Source organism: Rhinopithecus bieti, unplaced genomic scaffold (genome assembly GCF_001698545.2).
Source record: "Rhinopithecus bieti isolate Rb0 unplaced genomic scaffold, ASM169854v2 scaffold_2554, whole genome shotgun sequence".
NCBI classification, from domain to species: domain Eukaryota; kingdom Metazoa; phylum Chordata; class Mammalia; order Primates; family Cercopithecidae; genus Rhinopithecus; species Rhinopithecus bieti.
Genome location: NW_016804196.1, coordinates 2,132,097 through 2,145,943, shown reverse-complemented (window position 1 = coordinate 2,145,943; position 13,847 = coordinate 2,132,097). Strand labels below are relative to the sequence as shown.

Sequence of the window (13,847 nt, the reverse complement as noted above, 5' to 3'; positions counted from 1 at the left end):
ACTTTATGAAAGAAAATATATGAATAACTAAAAAGCTAATGAAAATATATTTGTCATCATTAGTCATCAGAGAAATGCAAATAAAAACCACAACGAGATATCACTATGTGCCCACTGAAATGGCTTATATAAAAAAGATTATTATAAACACCAAGTGTTGGTGAGGACATGGAACAAGCCGAATTCATGTACCCTGCTGAGGGGAAAGTAAATTAGCACAATAACTTTAGGAAACGTCTTGGCAATATTGTGTAAATTTAGACATATTTGGGTAAGAGAAATGAAAGTATATGTACACACCAAGGCTTGCTATAACTTTATTTAACTTTTGACTATAACTTTATTTGTTATAGTCAAAAACTCAAGGCCGGGCATGGTGGCTCACGCCTGTAATCCTAACACTTTGGCTGGCTGAGGTGGGTGGATCACCTGAGGTCAGGAATTTGAGACCGGCCTGACCAACAAGATGAAACACCATCTCTACTAAAAATACAAAATTAGTTGGGCATGGTGGCACACGCCTGTAATCCCGGCTACTTGGGTGGCTGAAGCAGGAGAATCACTTGAACTGGGAGGTGGAGGTTGCAGTGGGCCGAGATTGCGCCACCGCACTCCAGCCTGGTCTACAAGGTGAAACTCCAACTCAGAAAACACACACACACACACACACACACACACACACACACAAAACTCAGAAGTATTCAAACATCCATCTGTAGGTGAGTGGATAATTAGATTATGATATATTCACATAAGCTATGCCCAAGTCCTAACACCTGGTACCTATGAATGTGGCCTTATTTGGAAATAGCGACTTTGCAGAAAATTAAGTTAAAAATCTCAAGATGACATTATCCTGGATTTAGGGTGGTCCTTAAATCAAACGACTGCTGTCCTAATGAAAGAAAGGACATGGAGACACAGACACACAGGGAAGGTCCTGAGAAGACAGAGACAGAGACTGGAGTGAGGTGGCCACAAGCCAAGGAATGCTAGGAGCCACCAGCAGGTGGAAGAGACAAGGAAGGATCTTCCCTACAGCCTTCAGAGGGAACATGATCCTACTGACATCTTGACTTTGAACTTCTAGCCTCAAGAACTGTGAGAGAGTACATATCTTTTGTTTTAAGCCATCCAGCTTGTGCTAATTTATTACAGCAGCCCTGGGAAACTAATATACTATATGATTCCATTTATATAAAGACAATTTAAACTCTAGTGACAGAAAGCAGACCAATGATGGACTGGACCTAGGGATAAAGGGAGGGATGGACCACAGAAGGGCCGAGAAAATTTTCTGGGTTGATAGAAGTGTTCTGTATTTAGACTGTGGTAATTGTCTCACAGGCACACTCATCAAATTTTAACTGGGTATGTCTAAATGAGTGCATTGTATTGTATATAAATTATACATCATTGAAGTTTATTTTAAAAAGGCAATGATTATTTCCTAAACACCGATGATCTCCAAAAGTAGAGAAGAGGGTCGTGAGAACACCAGAGAATATGTTAGAGGTTTGCCTCAGTTGAGCCTCACCCTGGAAAAACGTGATGGTTTCATTCTCAGTTTGAGAACTGGACTGTAGATATACAGTCATTTCCTGGTCTTTGTACTCTGTAAAAATGTTAAGCAAATGGTAGTAAAGAAAGTGGTTTCATTATATAATTCAGTTTCATGTTTTACTTTTACTTTACAAAGTTCAAAGTTAAGTTTGGAACTTTTTTAAGAAAAGGAAAAAAAAAAACCTATGGTTTTTTATGTCATTTCCAGTAGTTTCTCCCAAATAGATCAATATAGCGTAGGGTGTTGCCTTACCTTGTGTGTATGTGTGTAAATGTGAGGGAATTTGCAATGCTTCACTGAGGAAGAGTAGTTAGGCTCTGTTGGATAAGGGTGCCCTTCCTATCATTAGACACTTGTAAATTTCTCAAGAGGATCCTTCCAACTACCGACACCCTCTACCCCAGGATCCTGCCCTCAACTGTTTGCATTTCCCCAAACATACCAAAGGCTGTGATTCAGAAGTTCTGGAATCTGAATTTTTAACCAGTTTCTTGGTTCTGAGGTAGGAAGTCCATGGACTATATCTTGAGAAACAATGCTTTTGGGACAATTAAATAAGCATCCCCTACCTCTGTTCTGGGGATTTAAGAATTCCACCAAGAGCTGTGCCATGTTTCTATTAATCCTATCCAAAACTCAAGTATCCCTTTCAGTCTTCACCTCAAGTCTTTCTCCAGGGTGGAAGTTTTTTCTGTACTATTTATTTCATTATTAACTCCCCTCTCTCTGTTCCTTCTTTTCCAGATGTCGTTTTCTGCCACAAAAAGCCTCCTGGATCTGCATTCAAGTTTCTTTGTTTTGTCCTGTGATTTCTATCTTTGTATTTTTTTCTGTGCAGCAATATATTTCTTCTAGGCTTCTGAGTTGGTTCATGGTTGTGACTGTTCACTTTTCCAAATTGTCTATTTGATAATTCAATTAACTTTTTTAGTTTTAAATAAAAATTAATCTTTTTTTTTTTCAGTCCCACAAAGTGTTTTTCATGCCCTAATTAGATCTCTTTGAGGATTCCTGTTCCTGTTATCTGACTTCTTTATCAAGTCTCTTTCTATTGGAACGGCCTGTTATAGCTGCTTACTTTTTTGCCTTACTCCTCTAAGTATGTACTTTCATCACCCTTTGCCCACTCAAGGCATTGCTCTCCCCAGAAATTGGGCCAGGCTGTTAGGATCTCTCAAGCAGTGTGAACCCCACTACCCCCCTATCTCCCGGAAATTCTGTTTAGAACTTGGATGTGGATTAAGGATGCAGTTAGAACAGGGTATTAAAGTGTGGAGCAATGAGGGAAAGAAGCAGAAGTTTAAGGCTCTTGATTCACTATGGAGTGTCATCTTTTGGGTATCAGACTCTTTGGAATATATACAAAGATATTTACATATATTATGTATATTTATATATTATATTTTAAAATGTATATCTATATCTCTCTCTCTATATATATATATCCCCCTTCTTTTTCTTTATTCTATGCTGGGCCCAGACTCCCTCTACTTGGGAGGAACCCTCTGCCCTAAAAATCCTCATGGAGCTGTTCAAGAGAAGGAAACATGCAGGACTAATGACGCTGAAGTCTTCATTTGACCTATGCAGAAGGGTCTCTTTGCTCACTCATTTTGGCCAAAAATAGCATGTGGATTGCTTGCATGTCATCTTGCACGTACTCCTTAGGAACTTGTGGCTGCAGCTGGATAGGATTTAAAGACCCAGACTTGTTTTCCCTTGGTATTCCACTGAGCAGCTCCAGCACATCCAAGGATGAATTCCTCATCCTTTGCAAAATAATGCCTCCTCTCCAAATTTCTTTTAGTCTCTTACTAATCGAGCAATTCCCAATAGCTCTTTGGAAAGTGGAGCTCTTCAGGACCAGCTCCTGGTTCTGCAGCTCAGGTTCTCATGGCAGAGGACAGTAATAGAATGAATAGGCAGGGGAAAAAGAATATCAGGACTGTGAATGAGCTCCTTTTGAGAGGGTAAAGTGAGTCTGATTTAAATTCAGGTAAGAGTCAGTTTTACGCAGTCTCATCACACGGCTGAACACAGGCTTGGAGAAGCTCTTAATGAAGGGCTGCAGTTGCTAATTGTTGACCTGATTTCTGCATGAACTACAGTTCTGCTTCCAAAATCTGACCCATCTGATCTGTGCATAAACCTGCAGGTTGAATCAGCAAGTACACAAGGAAAACAGCAGGGTCCTCTTTTGAGATATATTAAGGTTTCAGGTCATAGTTAGATTTTTGCTTTTTTAATTAAAAGCAGATGCATGCTTGCTCTCTGATCCATCACCAGCTTAGAGGACTTCTATTCCAGAGCCTTTCTGACTCTTAACATCTCAAGGAGATGTCCCTTCTGCTACCACTTTTTCTTGGCTCAGTAGCAGCTTGGTTTACCTGAATCTCTGAGCCACTAGGAGCCAGCAGGTGATAGATAGCTGAGTAATGACTCTGCTGACTCTGGGAAGCCAGCTGGAACTACAGGCTCATCAACGAGAGGAAGGGAGAAGATAGTCTAATGTTAATCAAAGTAAGTCTTTCGCCGGGCGCGGTGGCTCAAGCCTGTAATCCCAGCACTTTTGGGAGGCCGAGACGGGCGGATCATGAGGTCAGGAGATCGTAGACCATCCTGGCTAACACGGTGAAACCCCATCTCTACTAAAAAATACAAAAAAACTAGCCGGGCAAGGTGGCGGGCGCGTGTAGTCCCAGCCACTCAGGAGGCTGAGGCAGGAGAATGGCCTGAACCTGGGAGGCGGAGCTTGCAGTGAGTTGAGATCTGGCCACTGCACTCCAGCCTGGGAGACAGAGCAAGACTCTGTCTCAAAAAAAAAAAAAAAAAAAGTAAGTCTTTCACTTGTTTACGGAGAACTTCTCTTTTCTTTTTTAATAAAAAAGAGATGAGGTCTCACTATGTTGCCCAGTCTAGTCTTGAACTCCTAAGCTGAATCAATCCTCCTGCCTCAGCCTCCCGAAGTGCTGGGATTACAGGTGTGAGCCATTATATCTGGCCACTTTTTAAAGATCCTTATACACAAAGATTTCCTGTGAACCTCACTCACACTAGCCCTGTGAAGTAAGCCATCTCATTTAATAGATGAGAAAACTGGAGCTTAGGAGCTTCCCTAAACTCATGTAGCTTCTCAGAAACAGAATTGGGAGTAGAATTCAAGTCGTTTGGTTCCTAGTTTCTACCTCTTGGAGATCTGACAAGTTGCCCAAGTCTGTTGGTAGATAACTTCCTAATTTTTCCCTGTCTCCTTTGACTATGGGAATTATTAATCAGTAGCAGAAATATGTGGTGCTATAAGATTTCCTTCCCTAAAGGCACTGGGAATAGAATCCCTTTTGTGATCACAAAGGTACATGTTCTGAAACCAGTATGAACCAAGCCCATGGACATTTCCTGCTTTGGGCCTACAAGGCCCTGTTTTCCTAGGAGCTGTCTGAGGGCAACCCCATGTTTGACATTTGTGGGTTCTCAAAGTCCAGGCTGGGCTTATGTAGAAAGCACACAACCCTCTGAAAACCCCCAGAGCACATTGCTCTGGAGACCATTCCTTTTCTAGACATGAGCGTCCTGGCTCAATTTCTGCAATTTACCATCTCCAGGCAGACACTGGCTAATCTGTAGAATGTTGTCCTTGACATAACTCTAGTGATGAGTTTTGTACAGATGGAAAAGTGGATTCCAATTCAGACTTCTGTCTTGATTTCTTCTAAGTCAGATGGTGAATTCCACCAAATGTCATCAGTGCTTCTGAATCCCTTTGGTTCCTTCAGTGGAAGTGTCATACCAAGAAAAATGCTTTTGCTTCTTCAGCTGCCAACATCAACCAGGTGTTCCTGTCAGGAAATCCTGATATGTATGTTTGGCTGAAAGGTGAAAGAGATGAGTGTGAATGCCCAGAGGGATGAGAGCGTGTTTGAATTTGCTTTGAATCTGCCCAGCTAGAGGCTGCCCTCCTTGCCTGAGTTGCCCACAGGTGTCCAGTGGGTTGAGAGAGCTTCATCTGAGGGAGAAGGGGGAAGGGGCTCATACCCAGAAGACAGATCATTTCAGAAGACATGTGGAACTTGGTGATGGCCCTTAACTGAGCCCAGCTCATTTTCCCATTCTCAAAGTAGAAAAAAATGTCATAGATCACTTTTAGAGGTTTGGGTGGAGGGGTGGGGCTGGGGGCAGACTTCAGCCTACAGCTATGAGCGATTTAAGGTAGTGCTTGGAGCTTTTTAGCCATGTGTGCAGAACACTGCAGTCCTATAAACAGTAAAACCTTGGTCTCTAAGCCATATTTTTTGGAAGCTGGATTTTATTGACTGTAGCATGCTTAGAGTTATTCAGACGTAACTTTGCAACGGCTTTCTTCCATTTTCTCTACACCCAGCCTAAGCTTTATAAGGGACTGTGGTGATGAGTGGCAACTCATGGTCTTAAGGCACAGGATCTATGCATGGACGGAAGTCAAAATTCTAGACTTATTTCCATGATTACCTTGGGCAAGTCATTTGAATTTCTTGGGTCTCCACTTTCCCTCCTGTAAAATGGAAATATCCTCGGAGCGCTAATGTCTCTGCTGTTCCCCCAAATGATGGAATGTGCTACCATCTTACTTTGAGATGTGACCTGTAGATTTATATTTCAACAGTTTCTGGAGTGGATTGCATTAAATTTGCCAATCTCGTAAGGACAAAATAAACTCTGCAAAAAACAAAACAAAACAAACAATTCCTTTCTTATATTTGATCAAATGCCATTGCTGAACCAGCACTAAAAAGGAAAAAAAGGTTCAGGAAAATTCACTGAACTTTTCCCTTTTGCCATGTGCTTATTTTCATGTCTTAGTGTGTTTCAATGTACAACCGAGTTGTTAATGTTTTCTGTCTAATAAACAGAACATCTATAACTTCCTTTCTTGATGTTCTTGATGTTCTTGATCAGTTTGGCTATTAGCTAACAGGGAACTAGTTTGAGCCACAGGACTCAAGGTCACTTTCACTGTTCTTTCATTTGCATTCTCCATATAATTCACTATGTTAATGCTCTCTCTGAAAACACCCTGCTTTAAATATATCATTGCTTTCTCCCCTGAGCCCAGGACAAATAACACAGCCCACACCATACAGAGTCCCACACTGGATTAGTGCAATGATTCATATTTAGTGAGCTGTGTTTCTAGGAGTCAAAGACTGACATTCATTTATACCTTCAAAAATAATTCTCAGAGCACTGATAAATTAGTCCCAGGAACAGCTGGCTGCTAAATGGCCTAGTTTGGGATCTAGACCTGAGAATCGTAGGAATCTTAGTGTAACCAGGGCTTTGTTCTGGGCTTTGTTAGGGCTTGGGTTGCACAGGGAATATGATGGTCCTGAATTTCAGCCGATAGGGACACCTTGAGAGGCAGGGCAGAGCTGGTAGGTGGCCTAGCCTACCAGAGGAGCTTTTACTGCTGTCACACAGGACATTAGTGCATGGTTGTTATTGTTAGTAACTATATCTGACAAATACCTGAACAGCAACACATGAGCTCATGCCTTCTGTATTAGTTTCTCCTCCCCTTTCTATAGTTGATACTTTCTGTTCCCAAACTCCCCTGTACTGGCATCCCCATCCTCCCTTTGAAGTATGTGTCACTTTTCTACTCACTATGTCATTAAATCATTTATGTTTTTCTTTTACATTAACCTGTTTTAACTTTAACCTATTGGTTAAAATCTTCAAGGAATTCATAATAACAGTCGAATCACTTTTCTAAAAGTCTTCCTTCATGTGATTTTCCAGTCTCCAGTTTTTAGTTTCCATATTGGAAGATGAGGAGAAATTTATAACCATCAATATTCTTACTTTCTTGTCTCCTATTTAAGCAGACACTTTATTGACTATTTTTCTTAAACTAAAAAATATGGTAAAAAATGTAAAGATCTGCAAGGAAGTAGTATGTTAACGACTTCAATGGATACATTTCATGGAAGATGTAAATGAACATGAAATAGTTAAGCTGCAAACAAATATAAACAAAACAAAACTTACAGCTCACCAGTTGCTGTGGATGGAGGGATTTGGATGAAAAGGGAATATTGACATGGCAATGCAAGAAGTAAACAGAGGCTACAGGTCTTGGGCTAAGCAAGAGGGAAACGTTAACCTGTCCTAGAATCTGGATTAACTCTTCCTAACCTTGATTTTCCTCCTCCATTGCCAACGAGCTATGTTTAGTTGCAAACAGCCAGTGAGAGTCTTTGGAGACTTTGGTCCTTGATATGCAATCTAAAGATTGAAAGATTATATTCTGTCTTTAATTACACCTTTCTCTAACCTTGAATTGAGTGCTTGCAAGGTGAGTAGGCAAGACTCAACCTGCTGTGTGGAGTTAATTCCCAGGATGGCTAGGAGAGGCTGTGTCCTGCTAAGGAGAGGCCTCTGTGATCATGATTTGTAGAGAGGGTTGCTGAAGAAAAACGGCTATATGTTCATGTGGGTAAGCCGAGACAGGTAGTGAAATACATATAGCACATTTTTCCTGAGATGCTGATGTTGATGTCCACAGCCTTAAGAACAATTACAAGGTATCAAGATAGTGGGAACGTTTGCATTTAAAAGAACAATCTGTTGTCAGGACCTATGTACTACAGTACTAAAAAATAGGCAGTTGCAGGCACAAAATTATCCTATGATTGAAAAGCCCTGTGTAACAGGTGGGTTTTAAGCATCTGTGGGAATTATTTTCCTTTAGGGAGGATGTACTCAAGTTTCCAAGGGTTCTTCATGTTTTCCCCCATTGTCTTTTCTTTGCTCCTAATCCATAATTTTCTAAGTAATTCCATGACATTAGGGACCTTAAAAATGTATTGTGCAACTAATTTGTTTTGCTAAAGTGGAAGTTTCAAAGAGTAAAGTCACCCCCTTAAAGTCACACAGTTAACTAATGACAAAGAAATGCTTCTGTTACTCTTATGCTAAGCAGGGTGTTTTGTGCACGGACAAGCAATCCTTATTGACTTAGCATTGCTTTTCTCACACTCTTGTTGTAGTCCATATGCTGCAAAGTGAAGATGAGGAAGAAATATTCTCACACACAAAATATTTCTTCTCTTTGGGAAAAGAGGGGGTGAGCCTGGAGTAGATGAAGTGGACCCTCCTTCATCAAAAATGAAGGGGCATTTTTGATGCATCAAAATCACCATTTATATTCGTTTCCTAGAACTACCATAACAAACTATCACAAACTTGGGAGTTTTAAAACAACAGAAATTTATTCTATCACAATTCAGTGGACTGGAAGTCTGACATCAAGGTATCTTAAGGCTCAAAGTGTAACTGCCTGAGGGTTCTTCCTGCCTGCTGCACAAACAAAGACCATAGCATTGCAGTAAAGAAAGGCTTTAATTGATGCAAGGCTGGCCACTCCACACTGGAGACGGAATTATTACTCAAATCAATCTCATTGAAGGCTGGTAGGTTAGGGGTTTTTCAAAGGTAGTTTGGGGGAAGGGTGGGGGTGGCTAGGCAATGGGTGCTTGCTGCTGATTGCTTGGGGGTGTGATCATAGGGGTGTGGGCAATACTCCTGAGTGCTGAATCACTTCTGGGTGAGGCCAACAGGAGTGGATGGTGGGTCCAGGTGGAGCCATCAGTGTCAGACATGTGAAAAACCAGAAAAGATATCTGAAAGGTCAGTCTTAGGTTCTATAATAGTGATGTTATCTGCAGGAGTAATTGGGGAAGTTGCATACCTTGTGACCTCCAGAATAATGGCTGGCAATTGTTTATATCTACACCTTAGCAGAATTCAGGCTTCTCTATCCTTCTAGCCTGGTGATCTCTCATTACCTTTACAAAGATAATTGACTTTCAGGGAAGAGGTATTATCATTTAATCTATAAACTAAATGTCTGCCAGCTTGAAGGCTAAAGGTGAGAGGGGGGCTTGGCAAGATCAGATCTCCCCTCTTCTCCGACCAGAATTTTCTCACTGTTATAATTTTTTCACAGGTGGTGTCATAAGGAAGTGAAGAAAATAAAAATATTTCACCCCAAAATATTTGACAATATTTTGAGAGGCCTGTACAGAAGGCCTGCATATGGAAGTGGCCCTGCAAAGCTGTCTTTTTTCAGGAAGATTTGCATCTGTAGAGAACACGTGTGATGCAGCCAGGTTTTCTTCGAAGCCTTCCCTTTTCTGCATCTAGGAAAGATTAACTTGGATCTGATAATTTTAAAAATCTGAAAGAAACATTTACCTTCTCTGATCTCTGAGGGTTGCTATCTGTGAGGTTTCATCTACTTAACAAGACCACCTTTGCTAGCTAAGCCTCCTCTTCTTCCTCTCCCATTTCCTGTTTTGCCACAATCCAAGCCCCCATTCTTTCTGTAACTTCAAGATGGTATAAAAGCTTCTGAAATCCATTTGAGTTGTTGGGACGATCACTGTGTGGTTCTCCCCATTGTGGACATTAATAAATTTGTATGCTATTTTCCCAATTAATCTCCTTTAGTGAGTTGGCTTTTCAGTGGATCTGCAAAGGGTGAAGGAGAAGCTTAGGGAAAGCCCCTTCAGAAGAATCCTTCCTTGCCTCTTCCTACCTTCTGGTGGCTGTTGATGACCCTGGCAAGTCCCTGAGTTTGTAGCTGCCTGACTCCAGTCTCTGCTTCTCCTGTCACATGGCCTTCTCTGTGTCTCTGGGTGTATTTTTTCTGTCTCTCAGAACATGCTGACTGGATTTAGGGCCCATCCTAATCCAGTATGATCTCATCTCAATTCTTGCCTTGATTATATCTGCAAAGACCCTATTTTTCAAATGAGGTCACACTCTGAGGTTCTGGGTGAACAGGAGTTCAGCAGGGACACCAACCGAGCATACCATTTGTTCTGATACACTTCACTTTTGCAAGTGCTACACTGACTACTGTTCTGTTTAGAGCTTGACCCTGAATCCTGGAGGAGCAGCTCACCACATCGCCATCACTTCCATGAAAGGGAAGGAGACCAGGTATAGCAAAGAAGATGGGACGAGGGAGGTGTTGCTGTAAAATACAGTGGAAAGTGTTAGTGTGTGGATAGGAAGGCCACCCAAAGTCCAGTGAGGCACTGAAGAAAACTTCAACTTTTGGCCAAAGCTAGGCTTGAACACCAAACTCTGGTTAACAATTATTGAACTCACTTATTGCTGAAAGAGTCATCAGAACCCATTCAGAAGCACAAGAATAGACTGGATTCTAGAATGACTGAATTAAGTGGCAGGTTCTATAGCCATTATTAAGCTAAACTCACAAAGATATAGATGGTAAAGTCCTTCCGGAAAAAAAGTCTTAGAGTTTATTTTTGAGGGAGAAAATTCATGCATACAATGAAAAGCTGGAGGCTAAGTCTAAAGCATTATATAAAAATGAGAGAATATATTTTTTTCTCTTTAGAAAACTTTGTGGGCTGGACACAGCTTATGCCTCTAATCCCAACACTTTGGGAGGCTGAGGCAGTTGGATCCCTTAAGGCCAGAAGTTCAAGACTTGCCTGGACAACATGAAACCCTGTCTCTACTAAAGATACAAAAATTAGCCAGGTGTTGTGGCACACACCTGTAGTCCCAGCTACACAGGAGGCTGAGGTGGGAGGATCGATTGAGTCTAGGAGGCAGAGGTTGTAGTGAACCAACATCATGCCACTGTATTCCAACCTGGGTGAAAGAGAGAGATCCCATTTTGTAGAAGAAGAAAAAAAAACACCAACTTTGTGTTCTCTATTACAAACCTGGAATTCTGTAGTTAAAACTCCATAACAAAGGCTAGAAGGTAACATAAAGCACTTGATAGAATTTTAAGATAATAATATGCTTGTAGTATGTTTTTCTGTGCCAGGCACTGGGTTCAGTGATCTATTTCATTGAATTCTTTCAAAATCTCCATGAGGCTCACACCATTATTGTCTCAATTTTATAGGTGAGAAAACTGAGGTTCAGAGAGCCTGAGCAATCTGGCCAGACTTTGTTTTTACGTGTTTGTTTGTTGTTTGTTTGTTTGTTTTAAATGGAGTCTTGCTCTGTCACCTAGGCTGGAGTGCAGTAGAGTGATCTCTGCTCACTGCAACCTCTGCCTCCTTGGTTCAAGCGATTCTCCTCCCTCACCTCCCAAGTAGCTGTGATTACAGGTGTGCACCACCATACCTGGCATATTTTTGTATTTTTAGTAGAGACAGGGTTTTGCCATGTTGACCAGGCTAGTCTTGAACTCCTGACCTCAAGTGATACACCTGCCTCGGCCTCCCAGAGTGCTGGGATTATAGGTGTGAGCCACTGTGCCTGTCCTCGTTTTACCTCTTAAGCTCTGCTGACTGGAGAACTCTGTAACTGTGTCTTCTTGTAACTTGCAGTTCCTGTGATTAGAGCTGTACAGGAGGAACTGTAATCACTGAATGTTGAAAATATCAGTAATAGGGATTCCAGATTTAATGGGGCTGATGACTTGGGATGGGGATAAAGAGATAAGAGCTAATCTTTGGAGGCAGACTCTTCAAATTCAAATCTCCAATCAACTATGCATCGGTTTTTTCTTGCTATTGTTACAAATTACCACAAATTTAATAGTTTGAAATAACACAGATTATTTTATAGTTCTGGAGTTTTTAAATTCAGATGTCAGCAAGAATGTGTTCCTTCTGGAGGCTCTAGGAGACAATCTGTGCCTTGCATGCTCTGGTTTCTAGAGGCTACTTGCACTCCCTGGCTTATGGCCCCTTCCTCACATAACTGCAACCTCTGCTTTCATCATCACACTCACTCTCCTGCCTCTCTCTTATAAGAACCCTCGTGATTACATTGGGTCCACCTGAATAATCCAGGATTCACCCTTTCAAGATCCTTTACTTAATCACAACTGCAAAGTCCTTTTTTCCATGTGAGGTAAAATATTCATTGGTTCTAGGAATTAGGACATGGATGTCTGTGGAGGGCCATTATTCTGTTTACCACACTATATGACCAGGGTAAATTAACCCCTTTAAAACTCATTTTCCTGCGCTGAGCAAAATGAGAAAATAATAGTATCTAATTTGTTGAGCCATTGTGAGGATAAAATGAGATTATGTTGCCTGGAAGACTAAGTTAATATAGGTGTTATTATTGTCCCTATTGTTTAAATCATGAGCCAGAAGCTATTGTCATGAACTAAGATGACAGACTGTCCTTGGAATCCATAGGGTGATGAGTGTGGTATCTGTGGTCTTCACCCAGGACTGAAGTGAATGACAGGTGTCCTCATCTTGCAAATAGGCAAAGCAGTGTTGAGTGAGGTCCCACCACTTGCATTTGGCAAATTACAACTTGGGAAAACAAAAGTCTCTACAATTCTGTGAAGACCATTTTCTTCTGTGCCTAAATTATTCTAAATATTTTATCAAAAGTTGAGTGAAGCACCCAGGCTGAGAGGCTCCCTTGTGGAGGCTTCCCCAAAGTTTGGGGACAATTGAATGCAGGTCAAATCAGAGGACACCATGAGCCCTGAAAGCCCCCAAGTAAAGTCCCAAATTGCAATTTTGCCTTCAAGGAATATCATTGAGTCTGACTTCTGTGGCTGAAACAGAAACAGGATTCTGGGCACGTGTGCTCCGTTGAGTTAAACAGCCTGCAAAAGAACAGAACCCTCTGGCTAATTTGTTTAGGTACAGAAACAGAGTCATAACTAAGAGGATTTTCCTGCCCCCAAATCCCCTCCCATCATAGCTGTCATCCCTATGCAGTTCCTTTACCTGTAAGTGGTGTGAGTAGTGTGATTCATGCAGGAGAAATTTCAATTCCAAATTCTCATCTGTTTCTCTGCCTCCCAACCATGGGCTCTTTTGAGTTAAGGGTTTCTAGTCTCTGGGAGAGCTTTGCTAAAATAAAAATACTCTTGACAGAGCATTTGGCTCTATGGGGAATCTTTAGGGATTTTTTTTTTTTTTCAATATTGTTATTTTACAGATGAGGAAATTGAGGAGATGTGAGGAGTTAGGACCAACTACAAAGTTACAGGAGAGGGTTTCATTTCTGGCTGTCTATTCACTTCTATTCACTGCCTGTTTACTTCTGACAACAACTGCAAGTTCAGGAGGTTTCCATCGCCCTCTGGTTTGAATACTTTGCCAGAAGAACTCACAGAACTCACTGAAACCATAGCCTGAATGCCCGTGGTCATGGTTTATTACAGGGAAAGGATATGGTTAAGATTAGTCAAAGGAAGAGGCATATAGGACAAAACCCAGGAAGGTACCGAAGGCAGAGTTTCTGTTGTCCTTTCCCTACAGTACCGGGATAATAG

General features: G+C 41.3%; 1 protein-coding gene across 1 annotated transcript in view; it reads left to right on the top strand.

The window, feature by feature from the left end:
- RNF152 (ring finger protein 152) overlaps positions 1 to 13,847 on the top strand; it is a 314,575-nt gene that overhangs the window by 232,018 nt on the left and 68,710 nt on the right. The window lies entirely within an intron of this gene.